Source organism: Gavialis gangeticus, unplaced genomic scaffold (assembly GCF_001723915.1).
Source record: "Gavialis gangeticus isolate Ggan-Ray unplaced genomic scaffold, GavGan_comp1, whole genome shotgun sequence".
NCBI classification, from domain to species: Eukaryota; Metazoa; Chordata; order Crocodylia; family Gavialidae; genus Gavialis; species Gavialis gangeticus.
Genome location: NW_017729022.1, coordinates 162,501,471 through 162,520,348, shown reverse-complemented (window position 1 = coordinate 162,520,348; position 18,878 = coordinate 162,501,471). Strand labels below are relative to the sequence as shown.

General features: G+C 41.6%; 1 protein-coding gene across 1 annotated transcript in view; it reads right to left on the bottom strand.

The window, feature by feature from the left end:
- RPS6KC1 (ribosomal protein S6 kinase C1) overlaps positions 1–18,878 on the bottom strand; it is a 174,788-nt gene that overhangs the window by 136,827 nt on the left and 19,083 nt on the right. The window contains exons 2-3 of the mRNA XM_019516441.1: positions 16,048–16,083; positions 7,273–7,393 (exon numbers count right to left, since the gene is read on the bottom strand). The gene's annotated coding sequence lies outside the window, so the exon portion shown is untranslated. The remainder of the gene's footprint in view (positions 1–7,272; positions 7,394–16,047; positions 16,084–18,878) is intronic.

Below are 18,878 nucleotides of genomic sequence, written 5' to 3'. Positions count from 1 at the left end.
ACGCGGGACAGAGGGGGGCACGGGGGGGATAAAGGGGGGGTGGCTTCTGCCACTATGCACTGCTGGTCCAGGAGATGCTGGTCCAGCGCTCATCTACCAGCTCCCATCACTGCTCCCACTGCTTACCTGGGAGTGCATGGAGGGGGCGTGTGCCCCCAGATCTGCACAGGGCAGGTCAGGAAGAGCCCCACACAACCCCAGCCCACCCTGCCCTGCCCCGTGCAGATCCAGGGGCACACGTTCACCCCAACCATGCCCTCCTGGACGAGTGGGTGAGCGTTGGACCAGCAGTGCACAGCAGTGCAAACCACCCTCCCATGCACACCTCCCCGCACCCCCCAAACAAGCCATAGCTCTGTCCCATGCCCGCCCCAGGTGGGCTTCACTTGCCCCAGCCCCTGCCGGGCTGTGCTCCTCTCCATGCTGCTGGGCTGTGCTCCTCACTGCCTACATGCTGCACTGTGGCTGCACACATGGGCATTTATCAGCCAAATTATCAGCAATATCAGACCATATCTTTACAATAAGATCAATTTTATTTATATTGGTGCAGATCCGATATCAGACTGATGTATCGGTGCACCTCTAGAAAACACCTTATACTATTTTGTCCTACTCATATAAAACTATCCTTAATCCAGTCTCATAATTTATTTTTTATCTAATCCAAACCTGAACCATTCCTCTGACAGAGCCATTGCTAACAATATTTAGGTTTTAAGAAACAGCGAGATGCCTCTTTTCTTCATGAGGTAGAAAGTAAGTAGGGAAGGTAGATGATGTATTTTATATATTGGTCCATTTATGTTAAGCTGTTAGGCATGTGACTGAGCCAAAAGAGAAATTACAGCAAAGCCACTCTTACAGTACAGTAGGGACTGAGCATGGTCATTTCCTAGAAACAGATCCAATAATCCAACTAAGATTATAGTAACAAGAAGATAACAGTACACCACATAACAATTCAAAGAAGTTTAAACAGCTGGCACTGTTATCATCACTTGAAATTCCCATATTTCATGCCAATATGTTTTTCTGTGAGGAGGGTGGGAAAAGTTCAGGTGAAGTACAGGAAATCAAAATGAACTTTTTCCAAGAGGTTCCATCCTACGATGAAAGCAATTCTACTGTAACAGCCCAGAAAAATAAGTACACTACATGAAATACAAACAACCCAATTCTGTAGACTTCTCAATTTCTATCATTCTAAGAGCAGATGTGTGTCACAGCTCTTCCATTTCCAGACAGTTTTCAATGTCTTAGCGTCATTAACACTAAAGTACTTGGGAATGTGTACAACTTAATACTTTCTGTGCATGGAAATAAAATAATTTAGAATGGGGGTGCTCAAGCCCCAGCCCACGGGCCAAATGCAGCCTGCAGAGCCTTGGAATCTGGCCCACAGGGCTCCCCACAGGTTAAGAAATTTGGCAGTAGGGGAGCAGTGGCAGTATTGCCACCCCTCCCTACTACCAAAATCATATGCCCCACAGGGCAGATAACAGCTGGGCTAGGACCATTGCCCTGAGCAGCCCAAATGAAGCCAAGCTATGCCCACTTCCCTCTGGGCAACACAGCTGGGGCCATGCCATGCTCCTTTCCCCCCTGCAGAGCTGTGCCACAGCCCCTCCTCCCACACAGCTCATTAAGGGCCAGGACATGCCCCCTTCCCTCCATCCAGCCAGATCAGGTCCAGATCATGGCCCCACCATACTGTAGGGCCAGGCTGAGACTGGCCTAAGCCCCCTTCCACCACTCTTGCCGTCCCCACTCTGCATGGCTGGGTGGAGCCCTGCCAGGTCCAGCCCATGGAGGGATCGGGCACTGCTCATCTACCTAGCCAGCCAGAAAGGTTGAGCATTACTGATCTAGAACAACTGATAAATGTCATTTGTAAACTATAACATCTGCCATTCTCTGTAAAGTGATAGTGTGAAGTTCTTAATATAGATACATTTTTTACAAGTCAGTAACATATGGCAATGCTAACAAGTAACTGCTTCAAAATGGTCAGATTGCCATGATCACCAAAAAGATCGCTGCAAATTGTTACAGTAAAGTGATAAGTAAAGGACTTCACTAATGAACAGAGTTAAGCTTGCAGCACAAAAATCAGTCTACTAATTAAAATCAAATGCCTATCAAACATCTGAAAGACTTTAAAATCTACTAACTTTTTTTTAACTTTGTCCCCCACTAAAAAAGCAACCAAAGCTGACCTTCTGAAGATAAAGGCCTATGATAATTTTAAGAAATGCCTGAACGGGAACAAAAAGACAGCATCAGCTATTTTCATTTCTTTTTGTTTTTCAGATTTACATTACCTCCTCCTTTCCCACGCTTTTCTGTTGCTCCTCTCTCACTGAAATGTAGTATCTTTTTCAGAAGGCATTTTATACAAGCAGCAAAAAATAACTACATTGAATATTTTTGTGGATTCCCTCCCCTTCTAAGCTATACTGTATCACTTTTGTTTGTACAGAACAATAGGATAAGGAGGTCTTTCAGAATACAGTTCACCCACAATTCTGCTCTTACTCACAGGGTTTCATGAAAGAATGGCTAGCCACAGACCCAGATTTCCATGAATTACTTGTTTTGAAGAAGCTAGCAAATCCAGAGCACTCATGTCATCTTAGTTTCATTTTCAGGTGTAAGGGTATCTTACACTCTAATGCCATGGGTTTTCAATCTTTTTAGACTCAAGGCATCCTTAGAAAATGCAAACTCCTTGTTTTTACTTTTTTCTTTATAACATTAAAACAATAGAGCAATTCTTCTGCTGCAAAGAACTCAGGAAGACCATAGCAACCCAGAATGTATTTAACACTACAGATTCCTATGTAAAAACTCTTGGTTTATCTTGTGAATCACGTCTGCAGACCTATCGGTGCTAAGTTACACTGCATGGCACCCCATGGCACCCTTGACAGGATCTCAAGGATCCCAGACTGCCACAGCAGCCTGGCTGAAAATCACCACTAGAATTCTTGTCTTCTCCTCCCTACCTCTTAAGAGCCACCATACCTTTGGTTTCAATTTTGATCTCAGACAGCAAATACAAGTTTTATAAATGCCTTGTCCACCCATCATCACTCTGCTCTGCAAGTCAGGTATGAAGTCAACTCAAGATTAAACAAATAAAATATGTTTCACTTAACTATGCAGCATACAAGTGCTGACATGGCACTAACGTGCTCTAACTCAAATTTCACAGATAAGCAAAATAAAATTAAGCTAGATGCAACTAAAGGTCTTGTTATATACACTGCACTTTGAATTGCTCAAATGTTGATCAGAGTTAGTGCTAGCTCAAGTTTGGAGTAGTCAGAGCTTATGGCTAAATAACTTCTCTGACTGTCCCCCCACCTACGCAGCCATGACTTGGCACTAGAGGACTGGTGAGCAGGGACCAGACTAAAAGCTACAGCTGTGAGTTGCCATGAGAGGGCTAGTGCGACAGGACAGGCTTCTATCCTTGCTCTAGGTGGGGGGCGGGGGGTGAGTGAGAGATAGGTTGGGGGTGGGAACATGAAGTTGGGAGGCAGACAGTTAATGGGATACGGCTGGGTAATGAAATGGGAGGTGAAAAGGAAATGGGACTGAGGAAATGGTGAGGAAATGAAGGAAGTCAGCTACTGCAGGATAAAAAAAAGTAAAACAAAAAAGCATTTAAAAATAAATGAAGAGGAAGTAAATAAAGAAGGCCTCATGTTTTAATAAAATGGAATTTAGGATTTTTTTGTGGGGGGAGGATAGAGGAAAGGGGTTACGGTGCCTGGGATGGCTGGGAGGTGGGAGAAGTGAGGGAAGGTGCTTTTCAGGGAGCTACTGCCCCTGCCCCAGGAAGGAAGCCCCAAATCATGGGGACCCAATCTGGCCCTCTATTCACCAGCATCCCCTCTACCCTACCCTAGGCTCCACTCCTAAATCTATCCATACCCTGCAATCTGCCTAGCTAGCACCTATTCTGCAGGCTGTTTACACAAGGTTGCACACCGGAGGGTAGGAAGGTCACACTCCCAGGAGCAGGAGGGGGAGTTGGCTTGGTGCCAAAACCACCTCCTCAGCAGCACAGTTCATGGGATGGAAAGTTTGCCCACACAGAACAGGAGGGCAGGGAAGGAGATACAGCATCCTTGGATGCTGAAGGACTGCAACTTGGGCAGCTCATCTGTGGGAAGTGGCCATGCATTAATGGGACACAGGCTGGGTAATACAGATCAGAGATAAACCTGTCCTGGAGTGGTGTAACTTTAAACAACCTAAAGTGTGTTTAAAACTAGTTTCAGGTGTTAATGTGTGGACAATCCAGGGACAATCCTAAAATTAATGTGTAACAAGGCCCTTAGCTGGATTTTGGAAGAGAACCCCAAATCTCTGCATTTTACAAGATTTTACACAGATATCCATAAAATCTACATCACAGATCAATTTTCTTGGTAATCTGTTACAGGTTCTGCATCTCTCATGGCCAGTTAAAATTAAATGCCATCCTGGTTTAGTGTCGAAGATCAAGTTGCAGACACCATTGTTTCAAGTCAAGGTCATTTAATCCTTTGTGTGACAAGTCCTTTTTTTCAGTTGCTTATAAAACTTTTTATCCGGAATGGCTAAAGCATGCACTTTTCTGTGCCAGGTATCTACCTCAAGAACAGTTTTGTTTGTCAATTTTCAGCGAAACCATTCTCAAAATGCAGCAGAGGCAAAAACAAAAGTATACAACCATGCAACTAAAGACTAGATCATAATGCCTTCCACAACAGAACTGCATTAAGGCTTAATATTTTAATATTTAATATTTTGGCATCACCCAATATTTACATGCTTGATTTTGAAATGTAGGTTTCCCCTGTGCAGCAGCAAGTAGAGGATAGAAAAAAAATGTGCAGTGTATTCTGAAAAGACATAACTGAGGTGCACGGTAGTTCTGCCCTGAAAGACTGATCAGGAATGGGACCGAAGTCAGGAGTCACTGGGTTCCTTCTCTACTGACACTGACAGAATCTGACTCACACAAGTAGAGAGGCCACCAAAAAAGCTATCCCAAAACTATTATAACAATCACAGCCTTAAAGTGTTTTTTAGCCTCCAATTAGTCTCCCAAAGCAATGCCTCAATGAATATGTAAATAATGTAAGATCCAACTTTACACAGTTCCAAACTGATGAATATGCTAATTATAGGGGAGCTATACAGATTATGGTTCCTTAATGTCCATTCCAGGCTAGTTAAGCATATAAAAGCCCATCTAAGAAATACATGTTTTTATACTAACAGCATTTCTTTAGTTAAAAAAGGTTTCCTTTTAAGTAGACAGGTATCATTTTCAAAAGCTCCTTAGGCGCTCAAAGGTATAGCTATGATACAGTCATAGAAACAACTGCAGCATAGTGAAGAGATACCAGAGCCAATTTCAAATGGACCAACAAAGAAGGTTGTGCTGGCTAATTTACTTCTGCACACGCAACACATATGCATCCTAATTCCCACTGACTTAGGTTCTGTCTACACAGCAACCATGCAGATAAGTGCTAGAGAAACCCAATTCAGGATCTTAGTTATTTACTCAGCAGTTGGAGCCTATGCTGTGCAATTTTACTGCTGTCAGCAGCCAAAACAGTTCAAGTGTGTCCACAAGCACACCTCTGGCTGCAGCACAGACATATCCTGAGTTGCTTTTGAACAGGAACTTAAATGGTTTGGGACTTCTTACCTTAGGTTTGGATTTTCAGCTGTGTTAGAACTTAACAGATGAAACGTGGCAGAAATGTTTGCTCTATTTAACTATGCTTAAATTTTAAAAGCCCCAAATTTTAAAAACTGTCAAAATAATTACATTATATAATCACATACATGTACATACATGTTTTCATGCTCAAAACAGGGATAAGCAAATGATCTAGTACTGACAATGGCCTGCCCTCATGCCAATGGTAGCTTCAACCATTCCTAGATGCCACATGTAAAACCTCTTTTATAAAGAGAATTAATGGAATAATTACCTTAAAAAAGAGACAGAGGCCTACTTCGGTCTGTTGATTACAAACTTGTTGAAATAACAGTTATACAATTAAAAAAATAGATCAGAACAGAAGCTTTAACTTTTCAGGCAAAAGTGTAAGAAATCTACTAACTTGTCACTGATTGTTGTGAAATAAAGCACTAAAGCAGGAATGTCTAACAGAGAGGTAGAGAAACTCCTACTATAAGCAGACTGTAATAATTATGTAATACATAATATACATAGGAAAGGGGCTTATTCTTACTCATGTATATAAGAGTATAAAAATGAATTCTATTCTCCTCCTGATGTTTAGAGCTGTATACACTTATTCAGATGACATAAACTTTGTTTTAGAATCCTCTATGAAAAGTTACAGTAAGATTAACATACCAAAAACACAAGTAACTTTACGGTGAAAAAGACACCCATTACACCTTTAAAATGGAGCACCTCAGTCTACAATATTCCTTAATGTTAACTTTATAAGCGATTCCTTTTATTCAGCTTTTTTCCTACCTCTGACCAAGTGTAACAGCTCTCAGTATCTGCAGTTGTTCTACTTTATTAAAAGTTCACTACATTTTACTTTAAACACTCAATCAACTATATTAAATGCTAAGTCTCAATCAAATACTTCTTACAGGGAATATTATAAATGTACATTTCCTTGAAGGAACAATTTGCAAGTAAGATCTTGTATCATATTTTCTGAAGCCTCTTCTTCCTTTATTTTTATTATGAAGGATGTTTCTATTAAGATCGTTGCTCTAATTCACCACTGCAATGTCAAAAACATTACTAAATAAAGCTGGAAATTAACTTCACATGTGGAATATTTCCTAAGACAGAGTTCCCATGACAAACGTATGATAATTACTTTAAAGGATCACTATAAATTACAATAACTTTTATTGTCCATATAACGATATGTAACTATTTTGTTTTGTTACTGGCAGCAAGCAAGCATTACTCACATAGCTAACATTATAGACTGGAACCTGCTGAGGGCAGGGACCTTGTGTTTTCCTGCTTGCAAAGCTCCATGCAACTCAATAATTATTTTTTATCCAACAAACTATGACCCAGTCAAGCTTACAATCGTTGGTATCTTCATGTCAGGCCAAAATGTTGACTATTAAAAGCAAAGCATATTTTCAGTGCAGTGGAAACAAAAGTATGTCCTGGAACTCTGCACTGAGATATGTTTATTATCAAACTAGCTATTATCAAACAATTTTAGCAAACCAAAAAGAAAGTAAGCTTACCAAAAACTATTGCTTTGGCAAAAGGTGGAAACAATTCTGTATGACTGTATAAATTTTTATGAATTTGCCAGAGATCTTTGTGCAGTTTCTTAAAGTCACTGTATCTCTTCCAAACGACTATCTGAAGGAGAGAGGGGAAAAAAGCAGGAATGAGTTTAATTGCTCTCACACACTGAAATATTTTTTCTAGGTGTGACTAATGTTAAATGCATTTCTATAAGAAAATTTGAGGATTACCTATAGCAAATGTCTTTTAATTCAAAATATTTTTCTCCATCTGATAAAATTACACACTATATCGTTCAATTTAGGTATGACAGCCATAAATAATCTTTACATATGTGCACACTCTGTCCCCAAGGCCCATTTTGACTAAAAGGACTGCAGCAGAACAACATATTAAAACAAAAACCTAAAGGAACATGATGACAGGGAGAGAGTGAAGCTGCCTAACAGGTCAGTCATAGCTCTCCAATGCTGCAAATAGGGAAGAAAAAGAAAGAGGAATGGAAGCTATTTTACAATCCACCACTCAACAACATTGAGCTGTTCTTAGAGCATCAGCTAGTTTTTTGTTTGTTTGTTTGTTTTAAAGGGGGGATGCTTATAAACAGGACAGAAATACTCAGAACAACAACTTAGCCTGCAACATATTCTTCAGTAAAGATCTGATGACATAATTTAAAGTTCAAATGTAAACAGTTTATTGTTATCTTTCCTAAAAGGAAAAAACTCAAAAAAACCAAAACTGAAAATCTGACAACACTGTTGCCTCTAAATAAAACATGCATCTTCAGGAAAACGCTGAGACATTATGCCATGTAAGGATAAAGATTCACATATAAAACCACGATTGACAAAAAGAAACTAGAACCATGGAGTTGAACTAAATACTGCATCAGTTATTAACATACAGTTCCCACCCTTCTTTCCCAGTTATTTGTTTTTCTCCCTTACAAAAGGATAAACAAAAAATGAATTTTTTGCTTTGCTCTGCTTTTTCTCCCAGAGTCCAAATTGAATTTGGATATTACTGTGCTAAAACTTTGCTTTGTGAAAGAGATGGAGGCACTTCTTGTTTTGTTCAGACTCTTTGCAGTGTTATGATAAGCCTTAATATTAATGCGGAACAACGGTGAAAAATGCCTGAAATGTGTGCAACTGCTGATCCAAATATTTTATCCAAACATACCTACTGAATTATATATACTGAAACACAACAAAATATATTCTAAGCTACATATTCATTCATTCAACTGATGGGAACAGTTGTCTTCTAATTTCTACTCCAAGAATAAACAAAATCAAGAAACAATGTGTTTAAACAAAGAAAATTATATTAAAAAACTGATAAACAAAGCTAGTAAGAAGATTTCATTTTCATTTGGTAGAAATTTCTTACTTTTCTGTAACCAGATAGCATTCGGCATGTCTTAATACAAGGTTTCTAAAAAAATGTAGGCAGGCATGAGATATAGTTATGGAATAATCAAAGGTTTAGGTCAATGGGACCCACACATTTTTTTCATAACCAGACTAATAATAGACTGTTTAATCTCGCTGCATCCTTGCCATACTAAAATTTTCACCATAGTCACTGGTTCTCCTTACTCAGTTATACCAGTGCAACATACCAGTACATTCAAAATTCAACTGCAGTTGGTAGCTTACAAGTCTCAGGAGAACAAATAAAGCATGTAGGACTCTCTCAAGATGTGGATCCCCTGAGACCTGTCTGTTCAGCATTTTGTTTTGGATGCCCTCATGTTTTTATGTCCAATCCAAGGTATTTTTAAAGGACCTCAACTTTCAATACTTTCCGTGTAGTATATACCAAAAAGGAAGAGCATAAAACTGCGCAAGAGAATGTGAAGTCCGGCCATTAAGCTACAGGAATGGGGATGCTAGGATACGATACCTAGGCTGCCAGGAAAAAAGATCCATTTTCACACTAATATAGTATTGTTTTTCACTGATGCAAGTGATCTCATATTAGGCAGGAGAAGAAAAATAATACTTCCAATATGTCTTACAAAACAAAAGATTCAAGGTCGTCCTGTCATCCTCTGACCAGCTCAGGGAAATCATGTCTTTGCAGGGATGCTGCCTCAGCAAAGCTAACGAAGTTCCTATCCTGACACGTTGGAGAGGAATCAGATCTGAAGGTTGGGCAATACCACAATGCAATCTGCTGGCTACAGAAGTGCAGTACTAAAGGATATTTGATGATAGCATATGCTGTAAGAAGCATGCAATACTTCTGTAGTAACAGGCTACTTGCCATGGTTAGAACAACTGAATCACTTGTAACGGTTTTCACAACAAATATTGGTTTCTTCTCCACAAATGAACACTGAAAGAAACTCACAAGAACTTCATTACAAGATATTAGGGGTTGCTACACCCACATTACTTTACTGACACTAACCCACGAAAGCAAGGAAGCAATTAGTACAGAGCCATCTACTCCTCCAATTTACAATTACCACTTTTCATACTTCTGCCCACACCCCTTAACTAAATTATCTCCCTTCTGTCCCAACAGTTTGGGGTGCTTTCTGTAGTATCTGGCTGCATTAGGAGATGGTAATTCGGGAAAAGGGTAACATACAGAAGAGCTATTAAAAAGTGGTGACAAAAGACTGGCATCTCTGAGGCACCTGCAAACAGAGTTGAGGTTGCAATGCCCTCTGTAAAGTAGTCACAGTTATATTAAGGCACACACCTGTAAGTCGAGTACAACATATGTGTAGACAATTAAGCTGACCGTTAAGAAACTGTTCACTTTCTTCTGAATTTGGCTGGAGCCTGTTGTATGTGTAGCAACCTTAACCGCCTCACAACAAAAGGGGATTTTTTTGTATCGACTTCTTAGATGATTTTTCTTCTTAAAGGCTAACTGGGATAGGCCATATTTCTTTGGGGAAAAAGACAATAGCAGCTGCTGACGGGAAATACTTCTTAACAGCTGCAAATGATTCCTTCTCCATTACAGCATATCTAATAGAAAAACATCTGACATTAGTGTTTTTGTGCATACCTAGCCCACTGCCAGCTTTGCATATACACTGTGCTTAAATTTCAAGTTATTACATGAATAATGGCTAAAAGTGACTCTAAATCCAATACTTCCACTTGATCCACTCAGGTTGCATCATATTTTGAACAGACTATTTATGTTTAAGGTATAAGTCAACAATGAAAAGTGTACCTTCTCATTCAATCCAGAAATTAAGTTCAGGATGATTTCCTATTAAAATGCATCAATAGAAACCAATCGACCAAACAAACAGAACACAAAGAACAGTCAATGAGCATAAGTATAAAACTTACGTGACGTTTCATAATAAATGACATACTTTTTTTTTTTTTTTTTTTAGAGGAAATAAAGAATTTACACCCTACTTTAGAACACAACTCCAACTACACATGTAATACCAGGTAGATTTCATAGATTTCATAGACATTAGGGCTGGAAGGGACCTCAGAAGATTGAGTCCAGCGCCCCACCTGAAGGGCAGGAAGTCAGTTGGGGTCAAAGGATCCCAGCAAGATAAGTATCAAATTTACTCTTGAAGGTGTTCAATGCAGGTGACATTTGACCTCAACAATTATATAAAATTTAAAAATGGCCCAACTTGGGGCTTTTTATTCTTCAAGCTTCCTTCCGAAAACATCTTCCTGGTAGAAACTGAGTAGCAGCAGCTAGAGAACTGAGCCTGCTACCACCCCCGCACACTGGATCAACCCAGCACATAGGATCCAGGGCTGTATGCTGGATCCAACCACAGACGAACCCCATGAAGTGGCCTGACTCGGCAGGCAGGGCCATGTCATCTAGTACACGAGCTCCCCCATCGGTTCAGAAATTTGGCAGCAGGGGAGCAATGATAGCATTAACTGCCATGGCTCCCATAGTGACAATAAACACTGCCACTGACTCATAGATTCATAGATAGTTAGGGGCTGGAAGGGACCTTGCAAGATCATCGGGTCCAGCCCCCTTGCACTAAGCAGGAAGGACAACTGGGGTCAAGTGACCCCAGAGGGGTGACTGTCCAGTCTCCTCTTGAAGATTTCTAGGGTAGGTGATTGCACTACCTCTGGAGGGAGCCTATTCTATAGTCTGGACACCCTAACTGTGAAGACGTTTTTTGTAGTGTTAAGCCTGAAACAGTCTTCCAGGAGTTTGTAGCCATTACTCCTGGTTTTCCCCAAGGATGCCCTGGGGAATAGTTGCTCACCGAGCCCCTGCACCGGGAGGGTGGCCTCCTGTCCTTGGGCCTCTGGCTCCTCCTGTCCAGCCAGGCAATCAGTGGGAGTCCCAGTGCTCCTGTCCAGACCTTCCTGCACGGAGGTGGTTCCCAACTCCTGCCCAAGAGTCTCGGTTTCCTCTGCCACTGACTGACTGGGCTCCTCCCCGAGGCAGTTCCTCAGCCTGACCTCAGGGTCACCAGTTTCCTCAGCAGCTGGCTGGCTGTTGCAGTTAGGGGAATTCTCTTCCTTCCTCCCTCTCTCCTGCCTCCACAGCCAACAGGGTTACCTTACTCTGGGCAGTTTCCCCATCTCCTGCCGTCACCTCCTTGCTGTGCTGGCAAGTCACCATGTCAAGGAAGTTACTCAGAAACACCTCTGGATCCTCCCTGCCTTTATACAGCTTGAAGATTGGGGTGTCTATTCTGGCAGGGTGCAGGTGGCATCTGATTGCTCCGAACAGTGCGCCTGGAGAGTGAGCTCTTGCTGACGCTCAAAATGGGCCTCACTAGCCTTGTGCTTGTACTGGAGCTGCTTGCCTCTCTCTTTCAATTTCTCCACCAGTTTGGTCACAGTCATGTGGTCATACTTGTCAACCATCCCAGCTAGCTACTCTATCCAGTTGACCTGATGCCAAATTAAGGATTTGTTTGCTCAAGGGTTTTCAGTGACTCTACTTCCTTTCCCCAAATGATGCCTTCTAGAGAGCAGGCTGGAGGATCCCACCACTAACACCATGTGTGGCAAGCCAGTAGGATCCCCACTGCCAAATTTTTGGACCTATAGCTGCTTTTAGGAGAGAAGGTGTGGGGTATATGTGGTAACATCAGCCGCTTTTACCCATGGTGGCAACTTGCTGAAACATATTAATGCTAATATAAATTTTCTCTGTGCAATTCACTGCTAATGGTACATAAAACAAGTAGTACAGTGAGTACATAATCTGAAGTAACTAAGTAAGTTTTAGACCAATATGTGGTGTTCCAGTTCTGTTCACTGTTTCCTCAAAAGGGCAAGTTTCCTTTTTGGTCTGTATGGATATTAAAAAAAAATCCCATAGCACTTAAGTGGGAACATGGCTTAACCAGTGTGCCACTTGACAATTTCCCTCCTTTCTACCCTTGAATAGCATATACTAGTTGCCTCCCCTCAACCCAAGAGCTGAATGTGTTTTCTTTGTATGCACAATTTGGAATGCTAGTGATTGTTGCTAGCAATTTATTCTCCCTATGTCCATTTTTAAGAAATCTGAACATATATTTAAAAGCAATTACTTTTCCACCAGCTCATAGCAGAGAGCTGCATGAGTGTACCAAAGGATGCATCGAGCCACATCAGTGAAACAGAAGCAAAAGTTTGGTCCATTAACTGGGAAGAACCAATTCAAAGCTAAGCAGGTATCTCCCCCTTTGCTAGTTAACATGACTGAAAGATTACGCAGCTGTCGCTTTCTTCAATTAATTCTTGACTACAGGTGCATTCTTTTACAGTTTAAAAAGGAAACAAGTGGTACACAGCAGGCAAAAATATTTAAATAAAAAGATCTCTCTTTCTTATATCACTATGACTATTTCAGATGTTACAGTATATGCAAACATGGTGATTTTACCTCCTGCTTCAGTTTTGTCCAAACATCTCTGACCCAATTCCTTATTTCCTTTTGTCAGACCATTAGTAGTTCCCACATTCAAGTTGAAGATATAGGAGCCAATAATTGATCCTTTGCCTGCAGAGTTGCCCTTGACCTATTTTAGCGCACAGACTGCTAAAATATTTCTGCCTTTTTCAGGAAAAGTACTTTACAGTTTGTCTGGATTTTCAGAAGCACTGACTTTAAATAATTTGTGGATATATCCAAGCATGATTAAAATTCCTACTGCATTCAGCCACTCCTCCAGAATCTTCAAGTCCCTCAGATATTCTGTAACATACCAATCTGCAATGTGATCAACTCACACTATTACTGAGAGAAAACTTAATTCTATACTATAGTTCAGAGGTGTGTATGTCTTATAGCTACAACGCAAATGATATTCACCCTTGTGGGAGTGAATCCTATATGGCATGCTTTTTAGAAGTGAGTATGTTACAGTAACCCCATAACAGCTAACACCTGTGCTACTGCATGCACAATATGCCATATATTTTACATGGTTTATTAGAATTGGGAAACCATCAACAAATTATGGGCATTTTATGCCACTTCTTTCACTAGACTGAGGAAGAGTCCACCCATGTTCTCCTAGTCATATGTGAAGGCAACAATTAAACAGTTACACTAGAAATAAGGTTTTATATTTTCACAACCACTTTAAGAATAGAACCATGCAATAGTCTAACTGAAAGGCACTTACAAGGTGTTTTTTCTGATGAATGGCTCACGAACAGTTGTTATAAAATGGTTATTCCCACAAAATGAAGATTAAGGTAATGGCAGAGTGTGTTCATGGATAGGTTCAATTCAGGATTCTCCCTGGAAAAGGTGAACATCAAGCTACAAACTACAATAATGCAGTTTCAAAAAAAGATCCCTGGTTGACTTGCTAACTGAGATAGGATATTTTAATTTTAAAAATGGTAAAGTATGAAGAGACTTCACAGTTTTCCTACACCACTATTCCAAAGAAGTGAACAATTAAAGTTATATTCACTAATTCTCACCTCTGCAAAGTCATTAGTAACCAAAGCATGTTTAATCATATGAGATTTTACACTCACTTATAGGTTTTCCTTTCACAATGTATCAACCTTACCCTTAGCTGTGAGAAGAAGCCCATGTTTCAGGGCTTTAGAGGGCTGGGCTGCCTGCAGAGGCCAGGAATGAATTTGTTTTCCCCTCATAAATAGTTTGGAGCTTCAGCTGATTTTTTGTTTGTTCCTTCCTGTACAGTAGTCTCTCTCAACCTCTTTATACTCAAGGCACTCATCTTTATATTTAAGGCACCCTTTAGAAAATGTCAGTTCTTTACTTTCGCTCATGTTTTGACTACAGACAAATAATAGAGCAAGACTTTTCTGTTGCAAAGAACTCAGAAAAAACAAAACAGTTTTTTTAACATTATCAACTCCCATTTGAAAGCTCTGGGTTTATCTTGTGACTCGTGTAGGTGTTTGTATACCTACCAGTGCTAATATTAAAAGAATCTCATGGCACTCCAAGGCTCATCACCCTTGTTGAGAATCACTACTCTAATACTTTGGTCACCGGTCATAGCTAAAGATGGGAATTTTGACTGGCATGAATTGGCATGCCTGCTAGTATTTAGAATTGCTACAATGACCTTGGTGAAAGGTCTTGCCCTTCTACTCAAACCTAAAATTTGGGGTTAGAAGGAATTTATCTCCCAGGCCCAATGGCAAGGATAGTGAGAGGTTTTGATTTCCTTTGTATCATGAGGTATTACCCTCTGCCTGTGATTCTTGGAGCATGCATCATTTGATTCTCCACTTTTGCAATGACAGGACGTGCCCATGAGCCCTCACTTTACCTGTGGCATACTGTAGGGTGGTTTTTGTTTTGTTGTATGCTTTGTGGCTATGGTGGGTAAGGGGTTGGAGAGGAGGATTTCTAGGACTCACTGGATACATGGATGCCTGCACTTGATGTCCCAGAGGGCCATTCCAGGCCCATTTTCCTATGTAGCTATATCAGAAGTTTGATACATGCATGCTTTACATGATGCCTGAAAAGTCATCATGTCACTTTAGGTTCAAGGCTTGGGGTTGGAGAAGTACACTCATTTAGGTAATGAAATAAGCCACTCTCTGAACTTCCAAGCCACTAGTCAAGCAGAAGCCATTGAAAAGTAATGTAATTCTCTTCTGAAAAAAAAGTAGAGCATATCATACATACTTCTCTCTCACAGGCAGATTTTTGAAGTTTTTAGGAACCACAAGAATACAGCAGGCCCTCTTTTAAAAAGAGCCAAAGAGCAAGCAATAAAATGGTTTTATTTAAATGTATGACAGGCTACTACTTAAGGAGACTGGCAGAGAAATACAGTAAAAGAACTGAAGCCTCCTAACCCCTTTCTACCACCCCCATACTCTTCAATTCACCCTGTTCAATTAACAGACAGTATTGATGTAAGTTTTTCACTGAAGTATTGGCTAAGGTGGGAAAGACTACCTACAGCTGAGTCCTAAGACTTAAATTGTGAACTGATCTCTAATTTTACCAGTAGGGGTTAAAGTAGCTCTCAATTTGCCAATTCCAGCCCTGAGAAAGGAGCTGCAAAGTTATCAAAGTGGTTTTGCCATCAAAAGACACTTTACTCCCTCAATTTTTGTTTCAAATCATGATTCATGATTTCCCTACAAATCACCCATAGCAGAGTTGCAACATGCTACATTTGCTATGCTGTTTTGAACTATTAAGGCAAAAGACAGATGAACACAGAAAAAAGTTTGCTTAGTTTCAACAACAACACACACAGGAATTACTAAATTAAGTCAAAGATACTTCAAAAGTTAGCAATGAGAACATGAACAGAAGCATTTTCACAAGTGTCAGCATGTTACCTCCTGGACATCCTCTGGATTTCTTCTTGAAACAATCTGAAAAACAAAAACAAAAAGCAGATCAGTGCCTGAATTTCAGTTTGCAAAGTTAAAAGAGGAACAGATGGTAATTTACTGATGATAAAAAGAAACCACACAGAAGGTGCAGTTATTGCCCTCCCTTTTCAATTTGTAGTCAGCAGATTTAAGTTATGTCCAATTTTAGTAAAAATTATCAAAATACAAAGTAAAAACTCAGAGTATCTAGCAAGGCAGAAATAGCAGTCATTCAAAACTGTACCAAACCAAACATGTCATATGGCTTGCTAGTTGTACTCTTTTTCTAAAATCTAAATCTTAAAGCAAAATTAATATCAGGGACCACTTAAAATAAAAGTCACACAGAACACCTTCCCATTAATCTTGTCAATCCTTCTGTGCAGCAATTTATTGCTATTAGAGCCACATTAATGCATGAGGTGTGGCTTAGTTATACCCATTCATTTTGATTTGAAGTTGTACATAACCTCTCCTTTGTTGTAGGGCTTTCAGTTTGTTAAAGCAGTACGTCCCCGCATTATCAGCAGCCTTCAGTGCACATTTCTCTCCAGGGTACTTTGTAGTTCTGTCTTTCTGCTATGCCTCAAAATGTTGGCACTGCCTGTACACTTGACTATGGCTGACTTTTTCCCAAAGAAATTCCAATCAAAAGCAGACACAGCAAAACATGTCAAAGAAAGTTGCGTTTTCTCTTATTTTTTTTTTTTAAAAGAGGGTCTAGAGCAGCATTTCTCAACCCATGAGCCACGACCCAAAAGTGGGTCACAAGAATATACAAAAGGATCAAGAACAAACTTCAAAAATGGATCAATGAATTTAAAAGATGGATTCTCCTTTACAGGAGAAAACATGGGAAACCTTTGCTCTTCCCTTGCAGGCTTTCAGAGTTCCAGCCTGCGAGGGGCTGCTTGGGGCCCCTGTGCCTCACACACAACCCCTGATGCCCCTCATACCTACCCCCTGACCCACACACACTGGGTGGGGCTGGGGCATGAGGGGCACTGGGCCAGGACTGGCCATCAATGTTTATAAATGGGTCCTGGTACAAAAAAGGTGGAGAACCGCTGGGCTACAGAACCATTAAAGCCCAGGTTCTCACTTGGGTTTGTCTACACACACAAGAAATTAAAACGAAGTTCGTATCTCAACCAAGTTCAACCAGAGTTCATATCTGTATCTTGGAGAATGTCAGCATGTATGTACAGTCTTATTTCAGAGTAAGAATATCCTTAATAAAACCCACTTATGTCAAAATAAGAGATTTATTCCAGAATAGATATGTCTACATACCACCGTGCTTCAAGAAAATTGTGGATGCATATTAACTTCGCTTACTTAGTTTGGTTTGCTCACATGTAGACAAGTTCTGAGGTGCAATGCTGCTTCTGCCTCACAGGTAAAGTAACTACCTGGATACATGCCTCAGGCCACTTGAAAGTTGCTGCTCTCAGATACACAAAGGGTCTTCTCCCCACCCTCAGGCCCAGTCCTCCACTGCATCAGGCCCAGGCATGCTCCTCCCCTCCACCTGCCACTGCAGCAGAGAGGGTGGGGGGAGCAGGCCCTGACCCCAAGCAGCAGGAGGGAAGAGAGGAGCAGGCCTGGATGTGGGGGGCATGGTGCTCTATCCCTGCCTGTGCCCCCCCCCATCATTCTTGACAGACAATTGTCTAGTTAATATATATCTTCCTTGAAATATGGTGCCCAGAACTAGACATAGTATTTCAGATTAAGTCTCACCAGTGCTGAACAGAACAGAAGACTCACTCTCCTCGGCTAGGGACAGAAGTTATACATAAACTAGTATAAGTGGTTAGAAACTGGTTCAAATCTGTAACACAACAGAAGTTCAGTGCACATAAACCGCTTTCAAAATGGTCAAAACAGGTTTAAGATAAACCTGGATAGATGTAGTATCAGACTGAACTGATTTAGTTTAAAATGGTCTACTGAGCTTCTGTCCCAGATCTCCTCCAGTTTCAAGTTAATTCAGAGTCCCCCAGCATTAGGGGTGCACCGATAAAGACTTTTTGGATAAAGACCTATGGCTGATTATTGACCAGCCATATCTGCCGATACTGATCTGATTGCTGATATGCGGCCCGGTAGCTTGGAGAGCTGTGTCTGGCTGTTAAGTCTGTTGTGGGGAAGGGGTATGGGGGAGGCAGATTGAGGCCTCTGTGGTGAGGGAGGGAGTGGGGCTAGAGCTGGGGCTAGAGCAGGGGCTGTCCAGGCAGGGTGGGGTGGGGCAGGGCACAAGACAGAGCCAGCAACCCGTTGGGGTTCCACGGGGGGAGGCTCCCACTGCTGCGCATACCCCTGGGAGAGATATGGGGGGCATGTGCCCCCAGCATCTGTGTACAGGGCAAGGGTGGGCTGACATTACATGCTCATGGGCTGCACCGGGCTCTTCCCAGTGGCTGCACTTGAGGTGGGCGGCAGTGGCACTAGGACGGAAGCTACAGGTGGCTACATTTGTGGCTCTAGCCCTCCCCACCCCCCATAGCCACTCTCCCAGCGCTGCCCGCCCCAAGTGCAGCCACCAGGAAGAGCCCAGCAGAGCCCCTGAGTGTGAGTAGCAGCAGCCAGCCTTCACCCCACGCACAGATCCCGGGGGAACATGCCTCCCCCACAGGTGTGCACAGCAGCAGAAGCCACACCACCCCCGTGCCTCCTGGATGAACCACCTGCTCTGCCCTGCACCCTGCCCTGGCTGGGTAGTGCCTGCCCCCCGCCCAGCCCCACTCTGTCCCTCACCATGGGGGCCTCAATCTGCCCCCCCATGTCCTTTC